General features: G+C 42.3%; 1 protein-coding gene across 5 annotated transcripts in view; it reads right to left on the bottom strand.

Moving 5' to 3' along the window:
- Nucleotides 1–12,526, bottom strand: part of Pcf11 (Pcf11 cleavage and polyadenylation factor subunit) — a 98,858-nt gene that overhangs the window by 54,232 nt on the left and 32,100 nt on the right. The gene's annotated exons all lie outside the window — the stretch shown is intronic.

Below are 12,526 nucleotides of genomic sequence, written 5' to 3'. Positions count from 1 at the left end.
CAAGCAGTTCGGAAGGCACATGGCCAAAGTGCGCACCTAATCAAGACAAAAGGTCCATTAATTAATCTGCAACACTGTGAACCAGTTCACAGCGGTTCACGAGAAGTTCAGAAATTGTGCAGCTCGATTTCTGCAGTGCAGGCACAGCGTGACACTCGGAAGAAATGCCAAGGTGCAGACGCGGTGCAGGCGTTATGTCCGACCAACGTGCACGAAATGCACGTTGGTTTGAGAAGTTCGGAACTGCAGGTATGATCAGCTACTGGGGCTTAAAATACACACCCCATTTGGATTGACACGTCAGACATGCGTAAGCGGGCTTTTAACAGCACTCGTGCCCGTGTGCTGCATCGTCTGCTACGCTGCTGCTTTGCAACTGTACGCCTGCACCAAGTTGACACCGACAGTGGAGTGGGTGCAGCAAAATCATGAACCAGCCTTGCACCTTTCCTGCACTTTTTGAAACGAACGGCGTGGTTCAGCGAGCGCCACTGCTACACGACTGAAAGGAATGGCAGGGTACAGCACCCCGGGAAACGGTTCAATTAGTGCAGGCGAATCGAACATACCTTAAATTACTCTTTGCTGAAACCACAGTCGCAATGCATGCGGCGACGCGCACACCGAGTCAAAATGAAACTACTGCTTGCTGCAACCACTGCAGACAAAATGTGGCCACTATCGATGCGATCATGAACAGGAGCTACGCAGTTATGAAGGTACGGGGCCAACGTGTGTTGTGTGCACAGCGGTAAACAAAAGAATAAAGGTTATAAAGACAAAAATAGGCATGAAGTGTTCGCACAATTTCAGCTGATGACTATGCCGATTCGGACTGCGCCGCATTGTTTCGGTTGAACATTTAGTGCTGATCTTGCTCTTTTGCATCGCAAATTTGTGGCACTCCACGCTTGCCGAGCTCCAAGAGTTGTCTGAACTAACGAGAGTTTTATTTCATTAAATAATGTATATGCCTGTCAGGACCAGAGGACGAGTACAAATTATCAGATTATTCAAATTAACAAGGTTTTACTGTACTCGGCTCTCTTGCAATGGCTCTGTCACCTTTCCGCTGTGCTGCGCAACTATCAGATAAACATGTGCAATTTTTCCACGGTAGGACAATTCTGACATAGCTTATAACATCAACTCCTGATGCCACGAGATGAAAACCAGGACAGCAACCAATGTGAGTGCTTTCTGAGGTACCATACTAGAGCCAAACCATGTATGTGCTTGACCAACTAAACAAGACTTCACAGAATGTTTGACCAGTGAAAGAAATATAGCAGATCCAATGCACTTGTTGGAAACATTTAAGCGAAGCTTTCTTAAAACATTTCAACTAAATACTACGCAATAAGACACATAATGCATGTAATCTTATTTATTTCCAAGTATGCACAAGGAACTGTTCACATTCCTCTCCCATTGCAGAAGTTTTGTTTCATTTGGATACATGCGAACGTGCGGGTACTGTAAAAACCAGAACACAGGTCGAGCTTTTCTCCAATAAATTAGAAAAGTGCCCCCCTGTCTTATATAATAGTGTTTGACACAATTGTATTTGTCATCTGGCCACTATGGGCCAAAAGAAAAAAAAATGGAGAAACTGTCGCCATTCTAGTTGCTGCTGTTGTGAATAGGTAAACTTCACAAGCCATGTGCTAATGTGCATTACTGCTGTCCTGGGACGCAAAATTAGCAGGTGTCGGCTTGACTTGAGTGCTGCATTAGAAAAATATGTGATAGAATATGCGGAAGCAAATATGAGCAGTGCAGCGCTGCACCATTTGGTTTCCACAAACAGTAAGTGAAATGGGGAAATTGTTGATTTTCCCTCAAAATTTTGTCGCTTCATTCCACGACTGCTATGCTGTTCATACTGAACTTTGAAGACACCGTGATGGAATTTCTTCACGAGCAGCCTGCACAAGCTCTCCCAATAATGGGCATCACTCAACGAAGCAGCGGAACAATGAATATCCACTGGGACCAATCAGTGACACAGAAAAGAAATCGCATTAGCTACCACAGTCAACAAGCACGGCGTGAAAAACCTGAAGCTGCTATCGATGGGGGGCCATCAAAATGAGTAAATGGTCGGTAGTCACCGGAGGGCACCTCCAGATCAGCTACAGTGAAGCAAGGTTTTGGGTACGGGCTAGCTGGTATTCCATTGTTTCAAACATCACTTACAGCGCATACAAGAACAAGGGACCAAAAGAACGACGAAGACAAGCGTCATTCTTTTGGTCCCTTGTCCTTGTATGCGCTGTAAGTGATGTTTGAAACAGCTACAGTGATTGCCGGTGTGTGCCTCAACTGTCCAGTGCGTGCAGCTCATTGCCTAATGACAGTGCCTAGTCCTGCTAACAAACACCATGGACATCATTAATTATGTACTGTGGGTTGTCATAAGTGACTGGCAGCCGCCCCCGGATGAGAATCCTGACAATTCATGTGCAGTTTACATCTATGACAGCGAATGAGCATGTTTGTCGAATAAAGCATGTTCTGTAGTTAACTGTCAACTACACTCCACATCAACTTAAATCCTGTTTTAAGGTAATCATTTGTGTTCTGCACAGCATATTGCAGCATAGCAAATATGTGCCTGCCTGGCATGATGACCCCCCTAGCGACCCACATGATTGCGCATTACAATGTCTTCAGGATCAGCCCAGTTTACTGTCAGAGACAAAGCAAATCTGCCAATCCCCAAGAAGGAAGGCAAAGAAAGTGTTGCTTCGGTGAAGGAATTATGCACTAGAAGGCAGTGCAGGGCAGTATCGAAGATATGTGTATCTTAGATACTATCTTAGATACTCTGAGTATCTTGTATCTGTATCACGATACGTCTGGCAGGACGTGTATTACTATCCGTATTTCCGATACATGAAAGAATGTATCGTGTATCCTAAGGTACAAGATACTGGCTAAAACAACGTCACCATGTGAAACTATTAACGTTAGCTGAGCACCCCTTCTCAAGCTGATAGTGCGACCGCTAAGCCACTGGAATAAAACTAAACGCAGCAACATTCTTCTATCTCTCCACCAGAGCCCTCCAGCGAGGGCAGGCGATGAGGTATGCACTTCCCTATTGGTGGAGCAGGGTCATGTGGTGGCGCTCACACCGCCTCGACTAAAACAAGCCCACGAATGTCTCCGCACAGCCGGTTTTTTTGTTTTCGTGATTTAAGTTGCATCAGTGCACTGATACTTGCTCATATCCATCGTACTGTGCTGCATATGCAACCGCGTGCGGCTTTAGCGCAAATTCTGACACTGTTATATTGTTATTATCGAAGTTTTTCTTGCGTGGTGCTTTGTTACAAAGTCAGAAGAATGCAGGAGTGGGGTCCTGCTCTATTCTTACGTTTTCTGGCCTGTCTACATCATTCTTAATATTTAGATATTTACATTCCACTTGAGTTTACTGTTATGTCAAGGTGATGTTGTGGACAAAATTAAAACAATCTTGGCATGCATGAAGCATACCATAACAAAAATTCTGCTTAGGACTTAATAAAACATCAAAATTGTGCTTGCATTATAATAATGGAAATTATAAGGTGTTTAAGGCGTTTGTAAGGGGATTCAGGATACATTATAATACGAAATATTTCGTTTTTCTCATGAGCGTCCACAAGAGCCATTTTAAGCTATATTCCACAGGCACTGAAAATTCATATTGTCTGACCTTAACAGGTAAGTTGACAATACGTCAAGCTTAAATGTCAAAGCTATTAGTGGTGCTGCCTGTATCGCGTTTCTATGTATTCACAGTGATTGTGTGATACGGAACCGCCTTTCTAGTTTATTTAGATATATCTTTCTTTTTTTTAGCTCGCCCTTAAGTTTCTTACTTTTAGAAATCCCCAGGTATCATAGCTACAAGTGTAATTGTGTGGACAGCGGCGGTATCCTGCGGCACTTTGTGCCACTGCAATACCGTATTTACTCGAATCTAACGCGCACCTTTTTTCCGATAAAACGGGTCCAAAAATTCCATGCGCATTAGAATCGAGTACAACCCTAAATCCGTGTTACCATATCGCCATCGGCATTCGAAAAATGGCCGCCTCGTGCACGCTTCTAGCCTGGCTGCCGTAGCTTCCTTTATGTGTGTACCTCCATGCTGTACGTGTAACCAGGCGCTGGTGTAACCTGGTCTACTGCCCGTCTTCCCATTTTCTGTGTTTATTCAATCAGCATGGAAGTGCCAACTGCGAAGACACGCCAAGTCCACCCTGATGCCGCATTTAAAAGGAAAGTTATCATGTGCACAGAGACGGACGGAAATCGGGCCGCATCATAGGCATTCGGAGTTCCCGAAACTTGCGTGCGGGACTGGCGCAAACAGAAGGAGAATATTTTCGCCAGCAAAGCAACAAGGAAGGGTTTCAAAGGACTGACGCAGGGCCAGCTTCGCTGAAATAGAAGAGCTGCTCGCAGAATATGCTCAAAGTATGAAGATGCAGTTAACCCTACAGAAAGGGCTAATGCGGAGTGACTTCAAAGCAAGCAGGTGCTGGCTATCAAATTTTATAAAAAGAAAAGGCTGTTCTCTTTGAAGGCGGACAGGGATATGCCAAAAACTACCCGAAGAATATAAAGAGAAATTGCAGTTTTCAGCTGTACATTTTGAAGTTGCGCCATAGAAACGGCTACCACTTCGGACAGATTGAAAATGTCGATCAGGTCCCGCTCTACTTTATTAAAATATTAAAAATTTGGTGCAGCTAAAAAAAACACCCTGTATAAATCTACGATAAGAAACTTGCGAATGTATCGAAGTATCTTAAGATACAAATGGAAAGTATCGTATCGGATACAATAATTGCGGTAGTATGTTGTATCTGTATCTCAAATACTTGTTGCCCCAGTATCTTGTATCATATCATGATACAGTTGCAAAGTATCTTTGCCCAGCCCTGGTAGAAGATTTATATTTGTTGCAGTGAGGGTATTTAAGCCTCACTTCTCGGTTCATTGCATAATTACACAGAAAACAGAGCCGGTCATCGGCACAATTGTGGGGGTAGTATAAGTGGCTATATAAGCCAGTTCATTACATATGTGCTGTCATATGGTTAAAAGACAAGTATATAATGAATGATCATGAAATCCCACATAAGAGCCAAATAAAGCTATCACTTTAAATTGAATATGCTATGGGGACTGGGAAGACAAGTTGTCTTGTCTTCCCAGTCCCCATAGCATAGCAGCAGCAGCAGCAGCAGCAGCCTCTTTTATGTCCACTGCAGGACGAAGGCCTCTCCCTGTGATCTCCAATTACCCCTATCCTGCGCCAACCGATTCCAACTAGTGGCCACGAATTTCATAATTTCATCACTCCACCACTCTTTTGTCGTCCTCGATTGTGTTTTCCTTTTCTTGGTACCCATTCTGTAACCCTAATGGTCCAATGGTTATCTAACCGGCGCATTACATGACCTGCCCAGCTCCATTTTTTCCTCATGTCAATTAGAATATTGTCTAGACCCGTTTGCTCTATGATCCAAACCGCTTTCTTTCTGTCTCTTAACATTATGCCTAGCAATCTTCGTTCCATCGCTCTTTGCACGGTGCTTAACATGTTTTCAAGCTTCTTTGTCAGTCTCCAAGTCTTTGCCCCATATGTCAGCACTGGTAAAATGCACTGATTGCACACCTTCCTTTTCAGTGATAATGGTAAGCTTCCAGTCAGGAGTTAGCAATGTCTGCCATATGCGGTCCAACCCATTTTTATTTTTCTGTGAATTTCCTTCTCATGATCAGGGTTCCCTGTGACTAATTGACCTAGGTAAACGTACTCCTTCACAGGCTCTAGAGGATGACTGGCGATTCTTCTCATGATCAGGGTTCCCTGTGATTAATTGACCTAGGTAAACATACTCGCTCTAGAGGCCGACTGGCGATCCTGTCTTCTGCATATTAATCTTCAACCCCATTCTTACACTCTCTCTGTTAAGGTCCTCAATCATTTATTGTGACCCGTCTGCATTGTTGCTGAATAGAACAATGTCATCGGCACACCGAAGGTTGCTGAGATATTCGTCGTCGATCTTCCTAAGCCTTCCCAGTTTAATAGCTTGAATACTTCTTGTAAGCACGCAGTGAAAAGCATTGGAGAGTGTCTCCCTGTCTGACCCCTTTCTTTATAGGTACCTTCCTGCTTTTCTTGTGTAGAATTAAAGTAGCTGTAGAACCTCTGAAGATATTTTCTAAGGTATTTACGTAAGCGTTCTGTACTCCTTGGTTCCGTAATGCCTCTATGACTGCTGGTATCTCTACTGAATCAAATGCCTTTTCATAATCTATGAAAGTCATATAGAGAGGCTTATTGTATTCTGCAGATTTCTCGATAATTGATTGATGACATGGATGTGATCCATTGTAGAGTATCCCTTCCTGAAGCCAGCCTGTTCCCTTGGTTGACTAAAGTCCAGTGTTTGGAGATTATTTTGGTAAATATTTTACATAATACTGGGAGTAAGCTAATGGGCCTATAATTTTTAAATTCTTTAACGTCTCCTTTTTTGTGGATAAGTATAATGTTTGAATTCTTCCAGTTTTCTGGGACCCTTGCAGTCGATAGACACTTCGTATAAAGAGCCGCCAGTTTTTCAAGCATTATGTCTCCTCCATCTTTGATTAAATCGACTCTTATTCCAACTTCTCCTACCGCTCTTTCTCGTTTCATGTCTTGCAAGGCCCTTCTGACCTCATCGTTAGTTATAGGAGGAGTTCCTGTATCCTGTTCATTACCGTTTCTAATTTAGGTATCCTGACTCCTCTGGGTACTGTACAGGTCAGTATAGAATTCTTCCACTGCTTTTACTATATCTTCAAGATTGCTGATGATATCACCCTGCTTATCTTTCAGTGCATACATCTTAGTTTGTCCTATGCCAAGTTTCTTTCTCACCGATTTTCAGGCTGCGTCCATTTTTTATGGCTTCTTCAGTCTTTCTCCCGTAATAGTTTCCAATATCCCTTATTTTCGCCTTGTTGATCAGTTTTGACAGTTGCACAAATTCCATGTTGCCTCTTGAGTTGGACACTTTCATTTTTTGTCGTTTCTTTATTAGGCCCTTTGTTACTTGGGAGAGCTTGCCTACTGGTTGCCTTGGTGCCTTGCCTCCCACTTCAATTGCTGCCTCTGAAGCTAACCTAATTACGGCTTCATTCATCAGCTCTATGTCATCATTATCTCTCTGTTCTAAGGCTGCATATTTGTTCGCAAGTACCAGCCTGAATTTGTCTGCTTTTACCCTTACTGCCTCTAGGAACAGTGCACCCAAGCACAAACTCTACCACTCACTGATGAAATAACATGCAGTGTTGGAACAGCCACTTGACCTTTTGAAGTAGATCTTGGCACAGGCAAAAAGCTGATTTAATGCAGCAATAACCACTTTTGGTGCAGCTCCAAATGTACATGTATACAATGAATGGTCTGAATATTAATTGAAATAGTCAATAAATATAGCAGAGTCAGCTTTTTGTGCATCGATGCAGCACACTGGATAGAAATTACCAAGATAGTTTCATTAATTTTTAAGAGTGGCTTTCCTCATGTGTATGTCGCAGTATGAAGACACTTCTACCATTCGGACTTCTAATTGGCGTTTGCATATTTACCAGGCCTCAAGCGAGCAAGAAAATAAAAAGATTGTGGGAAGACCACAAAACTGAAGTTACAGTTAAGACGTCCTGAGGTTTCTTCTAACATGAAAAAAATATCTCTTCCATAATCGTGCGTTAGATCATGTGAAAGCTATTTAGATTATAGCCACAAGATCTGCTCTTGCGATTGTGCAGTGTTGCAAGGAAAGTCCTCCTTATTAGCAAATTACGTGCCAGTGGTTGAGTAAACATATTACAAGGTACAGTCAAACCCACTTATAACAATCCCAGATATAACGAACACATTTCATGGTACTTACAATTTTCTGAATTTTCTGAAGCCTACTGAATTTGCGTCCAGATATTATGAACAGATTCAAAAGAGCCCTACTATTACACGGCACACTTCAAATTATGTTGCTGTAAAAGGAGGATGCACATGAAGTTCCGAAGCACAACCGAACTGGGTACATAGCAGCTCACCACCCTCCCACTCCAGTCCTACTGCAACAAAGATTCAACCACCAAGATGAGCTAGTGACACGCACAGATTTCAGAAGCTGCGAGGAAAGCCACTCCCTTTCAATCACCCTAAGGCAACAGTGTTTTCAAGGCATGTCTCCAGTGTGCTTCAAGGTGAAGCAGTGCAGCGTACGACAATTGCGGCCTCCGATCTTGGAAGCCACAATGGCAGCACACTAGTGCGGCATCTTGGTGGCACCGCACACAATCTCGGAATCTACAGCAATGGCACTCTCGTTTTTCCGAAGTTCTCCATGCGGCATCACGTGCACTACATTATCTGCGCTAGTTGGATGATTTTAGCCAATTTGAACAACAACACTGACCGCTCAAGTGTTTCTATCGATACTCATGCGACTCGAGTCGGCAGGAACACAGCACAACACGTCGCAGCCACACAAAGTTGCAAAAAGTCAGCAGCTAAGATTCGTGGATGCTTCGCTTACGTTGTGTCTGATAATGATTCGCAATGCCATTCTACCTCTCGAACTTCGCACTTTCTTGGCCAAAGTAACATAAAAGAATGTAACTTGGCGCCTTTCGGCTCGCATGTGCCCAGTGCTGCAGCCGTAACAACAAGACCTTTGCAAAATGCCAGCATGCCACAGTAGTTTCTGCTTCAAGCCAATTAGAACGCTTCGCCATCGTATGCAGAATCCACCTGCATTTCGCTGATAGTAAAATATATCGCAAGCTCTCGAAAATAAATGCCAGCTGCGCTCATAGTGTTGAAATGGCAGGTTATCGGAACCACGTGGGCACCATTTCAAAGGCGCTACGATGTCGCATTTCGTTACTTATACAATGTTTTAAAGGGAAACTTGCAGGTAGATGTGGGAAAGTGCAAGGAACAATAGTGAAGGTACTGAAAATCCTCTTTTCGAACCAAAGTGGTGTCGAATCGTAACTGCAGACGCCAGCTACAGTGTCACCAACTTTAACGTGTTTTGAAGAGCGAGTCCACATATGATGAACTACTGATACAACAACCACTTTCGCGAGACTATCGAGTTCATTATAAACGGATTTGACTGTATTTCTAATGTGGCAGTGTGAACAACTATGCAAAGTGTGTGACCAAACATTGTTCAAAGCTTCTTTTTCATCCGACATCCTCCTGCCATGCCCTAACTTCCGCTGCAGAGAACTGCTACAAAAGAGTGAAAACAGCAACTGGAGGACCGATGGCATCATCTATACCCATGTCTATGGCCACTGCGTTGACATCCAGAATAAAGACGATAACGCACTTCAGGTTTCAGTTTAAGTTATACTAGCTAGGCAGCATGAACGAAACAAGGCTTTCATTCATACTCTTCTATGGTACAGGCTCGGCGCAATTTTCCATTAAAATGCCGTTTTGGAGCAGAGGAGTGCTTGTGGCGCAATTTGGCGTAATTTGGTGCAAAATTATACAGCTGTTCCACCACTGCCCATGTAGCGCCTTATGGGCCTTATGGCACCCTGCCTAAACCATGCTTTATAGTTGCAGTTATTGCACTACATCAGCATGTTTCATTTTCCTCTTCATAATAACTTTGCACCTAGCACTCAACAAAAATGCATTTTAGTATTGATTTTAGTACCTATGTTGCAGCAAAATCCCACGAACGTCTTTTCAAACACCATTTTCACCACTTTGTCAAACACACCAGCATTGACTCAAAAAAGCTGAGCATGACTAGCAAGCCAGAGAACTTGATTTGGTTGTGTTGTCCCCTACAAAGGTTTATGTTGCAAATAAGTAACAGCTGCACACTGAGAAAATTAATCTCAAAATTTTCTTGCCTTTTTACTACAATCAGTATGGTGTTCTTCATTGCTCAACAGATTTTAACTTATTGAGGTTCTACTGTAGCTCCACCCCAATTCAGTATAACGAGATCCTCCAAATGAGGGGGTGAAGAAGTCATAAGTGCCAGAAGGAGTGCTCAAAGCAATTTTTTTTTTTTTTTTTTGAAGTGGCAGAGAGGGGAACTGGAGTGGTATTTTTGAGCAGTAACTTTATAGATAGTTTCTCTTTCACAAGAACAGACACTATACGAATCGAAGCATATGGCTGACAGCGCCCTTGGCACTGGGCAAAGATAGTGCAGTGGGTACAGCACAAGAAATACTGTTCACCACATAATATGGATGCATCTGTTGGCGAGTCTCCCGAAAGTAAAACTATCTCTGAAAGAGACTGCTTAAGAATGCCACCCCTTGTATAAGACTGCCTCAACGAGCAAGCATGAATTTAGCACCAATGTTCCATAGCTTCAATTAAATGGCCCAAAATGTGGAAATTGCCACATGCTGGATGCCCGCATATCCAGCATATGCATTGATTAGAACATAAATAGTGACAAAGGTGCCCAGTGTGTCTTGATATGCTAAGTGCTTTGTGCACATGCAACATGCAAAAGATAGAGGTGCTAAACAGCAATACGGAAACACATGACCGTTACTTCCTAAAGCGGCATCTAATAAAACATTTTTCTTTCTCTTTTTTTCTTCTTTTTACAAGGAAATACAGCTTAACAGCACTTTGCAAGTTGCATCAACCCAAATTGAACAAGCTGCTCAAAGCATGATTCTGAATGCAATAGCATTTATGCTCAGGTAACTTGTCAAATAACCTTTCCAAACTTAGGTGTTGCCACCTTCAAGCACAAGTTGCAAGATAATGTAAACGATGGTAAGCTGTGTTACAACATGATACAAAATGCTGACAACTAACTATCATATATCAAGTGACTGAATAACACTACTTATCAGCCACAGTTTGTCAAGATCAATGATACAATCTAATGTACTATACCAAAAACACACTTCAAGCATAAACCAGCACACATCCTGGAAGCATTTAGCACATCTGCCCTATGCTTTTCTTAATTTATTTGTAAAATTGCTTTAGACAAGCTGGAGAACACAACAAAATAATGTCATTTTTCTTTTTTTGGTACTAAGCAGAAAGAAAACTACTGCAACAGGGACCAAATATATGCAGCGTTTTTATCATGATGAAATTCTTTCCCTACAAGACCTAAGCAAAAGAGGCACTGTACAGGCTAATCACAAGCGCAAGCAGGTGGAAATGCTTGCAGTGGTGTGCAGTAAAGCAGCATGCATGTGCCAGGTGAGAGGCTGTCACAGGTGCCAAGATTGAGAAGACCATATTATCTGCCCATTTCTTTAACAAAAATAATTTGACCATGAAGCTTGCGCACACGAGAACCAAAGTACAAAACACAGTACACAAACTTTATACAGCACGACATAGACTAGTTGTTATCAACAAACAGTTGTTATCAACAGTTGTCATCGAACTTATAGCTTTGCAGATCCGCCAATTCATTCACAAGCAATTAAGAGACACCCTCCTATAGCTTTTTCTTGTCAGCAGAGAAAACCACACATCCTGCTATTGCTATAACTAGAAGCATTTTGTATTTAAGTATTCTCCAACGTTATGTTGTGGGTGACTGGCGTGTTTCTCGGGGTCTGCAATCAGTGATAAAATTAATTGCTGAATGCCTGAAATGGGGGTACTGGTGAACATGCAGAATTAACTGCAACAATCAGTGCTTTTTGCTTCAGGCCAGCATGAAGTGCTAAACTTCCGTTACACATCAACATGTGTTGTTTTTAGCTCCCATGCGCTAACATGGGGTGTCCCACTTTGCTGCAGGACACGTTACTCCAGGTCATTTAATAGCACGCACAGCATTAAGACCCACCAACACTCCTGAATGCTGTTTAAACTGCCATGCCCTAATGACTTCAAGATGAAGTTTTGTATGCTTGCGGCAGTGTCCCTATGGTCCTCAGTTTAATATTAAATATCCTCTCTTTTAAATATATAAAATAAACACGCAGAATTCTATTGAAAAGGCCAGAAAATTCCCCTTCCAAACGAAAAGTGCTACCTCCTTCCCATGCCAAGATCTAAAAAAAACATCAACGCTTGCTATAAAAGTCTATGGATGAAGTGGGGTACAACTTGTCGCAATTATGTGAAAGGACTTACTTTCATTCATAAATGGCTTTTTAGCAATTAGAGCAAAGTTACAAAGTAATAAAGAAGGAAGAAAGCTTCACAAGTTCTGGAAATTCACTATGTTTACTTGACACAATGTACCAGTCGCAATGTGTTCAGCTACTGTATCTTCCTTTTTCCTTTTTTCTACAGCATGAAACTTGTAGACAACATTACATGCAACAAGATTAAAAGCAGATTGTGCTCTTGATTTTTAAGATTTGTTATGTTGGCACCTCAGAATTTTCAGGTTTTACAACTTACAATTGTAACCAGTTAACTTCCTCCACTCCCTTTAACTCCCGTGACAGTCCCTCTCACTTGGCACAGATATCGCCGTTACAG

The sequence above is a fragment of the Dermacentor andersoni genome, chromosome 4, assembly GCF_023375885.2.
Source record: "Dermacentor andersoni chromosome 4, qqDerAnde1_hic_scaffold, whole genome shotgun sequence".
In the NCBI taxonomy this organism is placed as follows: domain Eukaryota; kingdom Metazoa; phylum Arthropoda; class Arachnida; order Ixodida; family Ixodidae; genus Dermacentor; species Dermacentor andersoni.
Note: the sequence above shows the minus strand (reverse complement) of the source record. Positions and strands in the feature narration are given on the sequence as shown.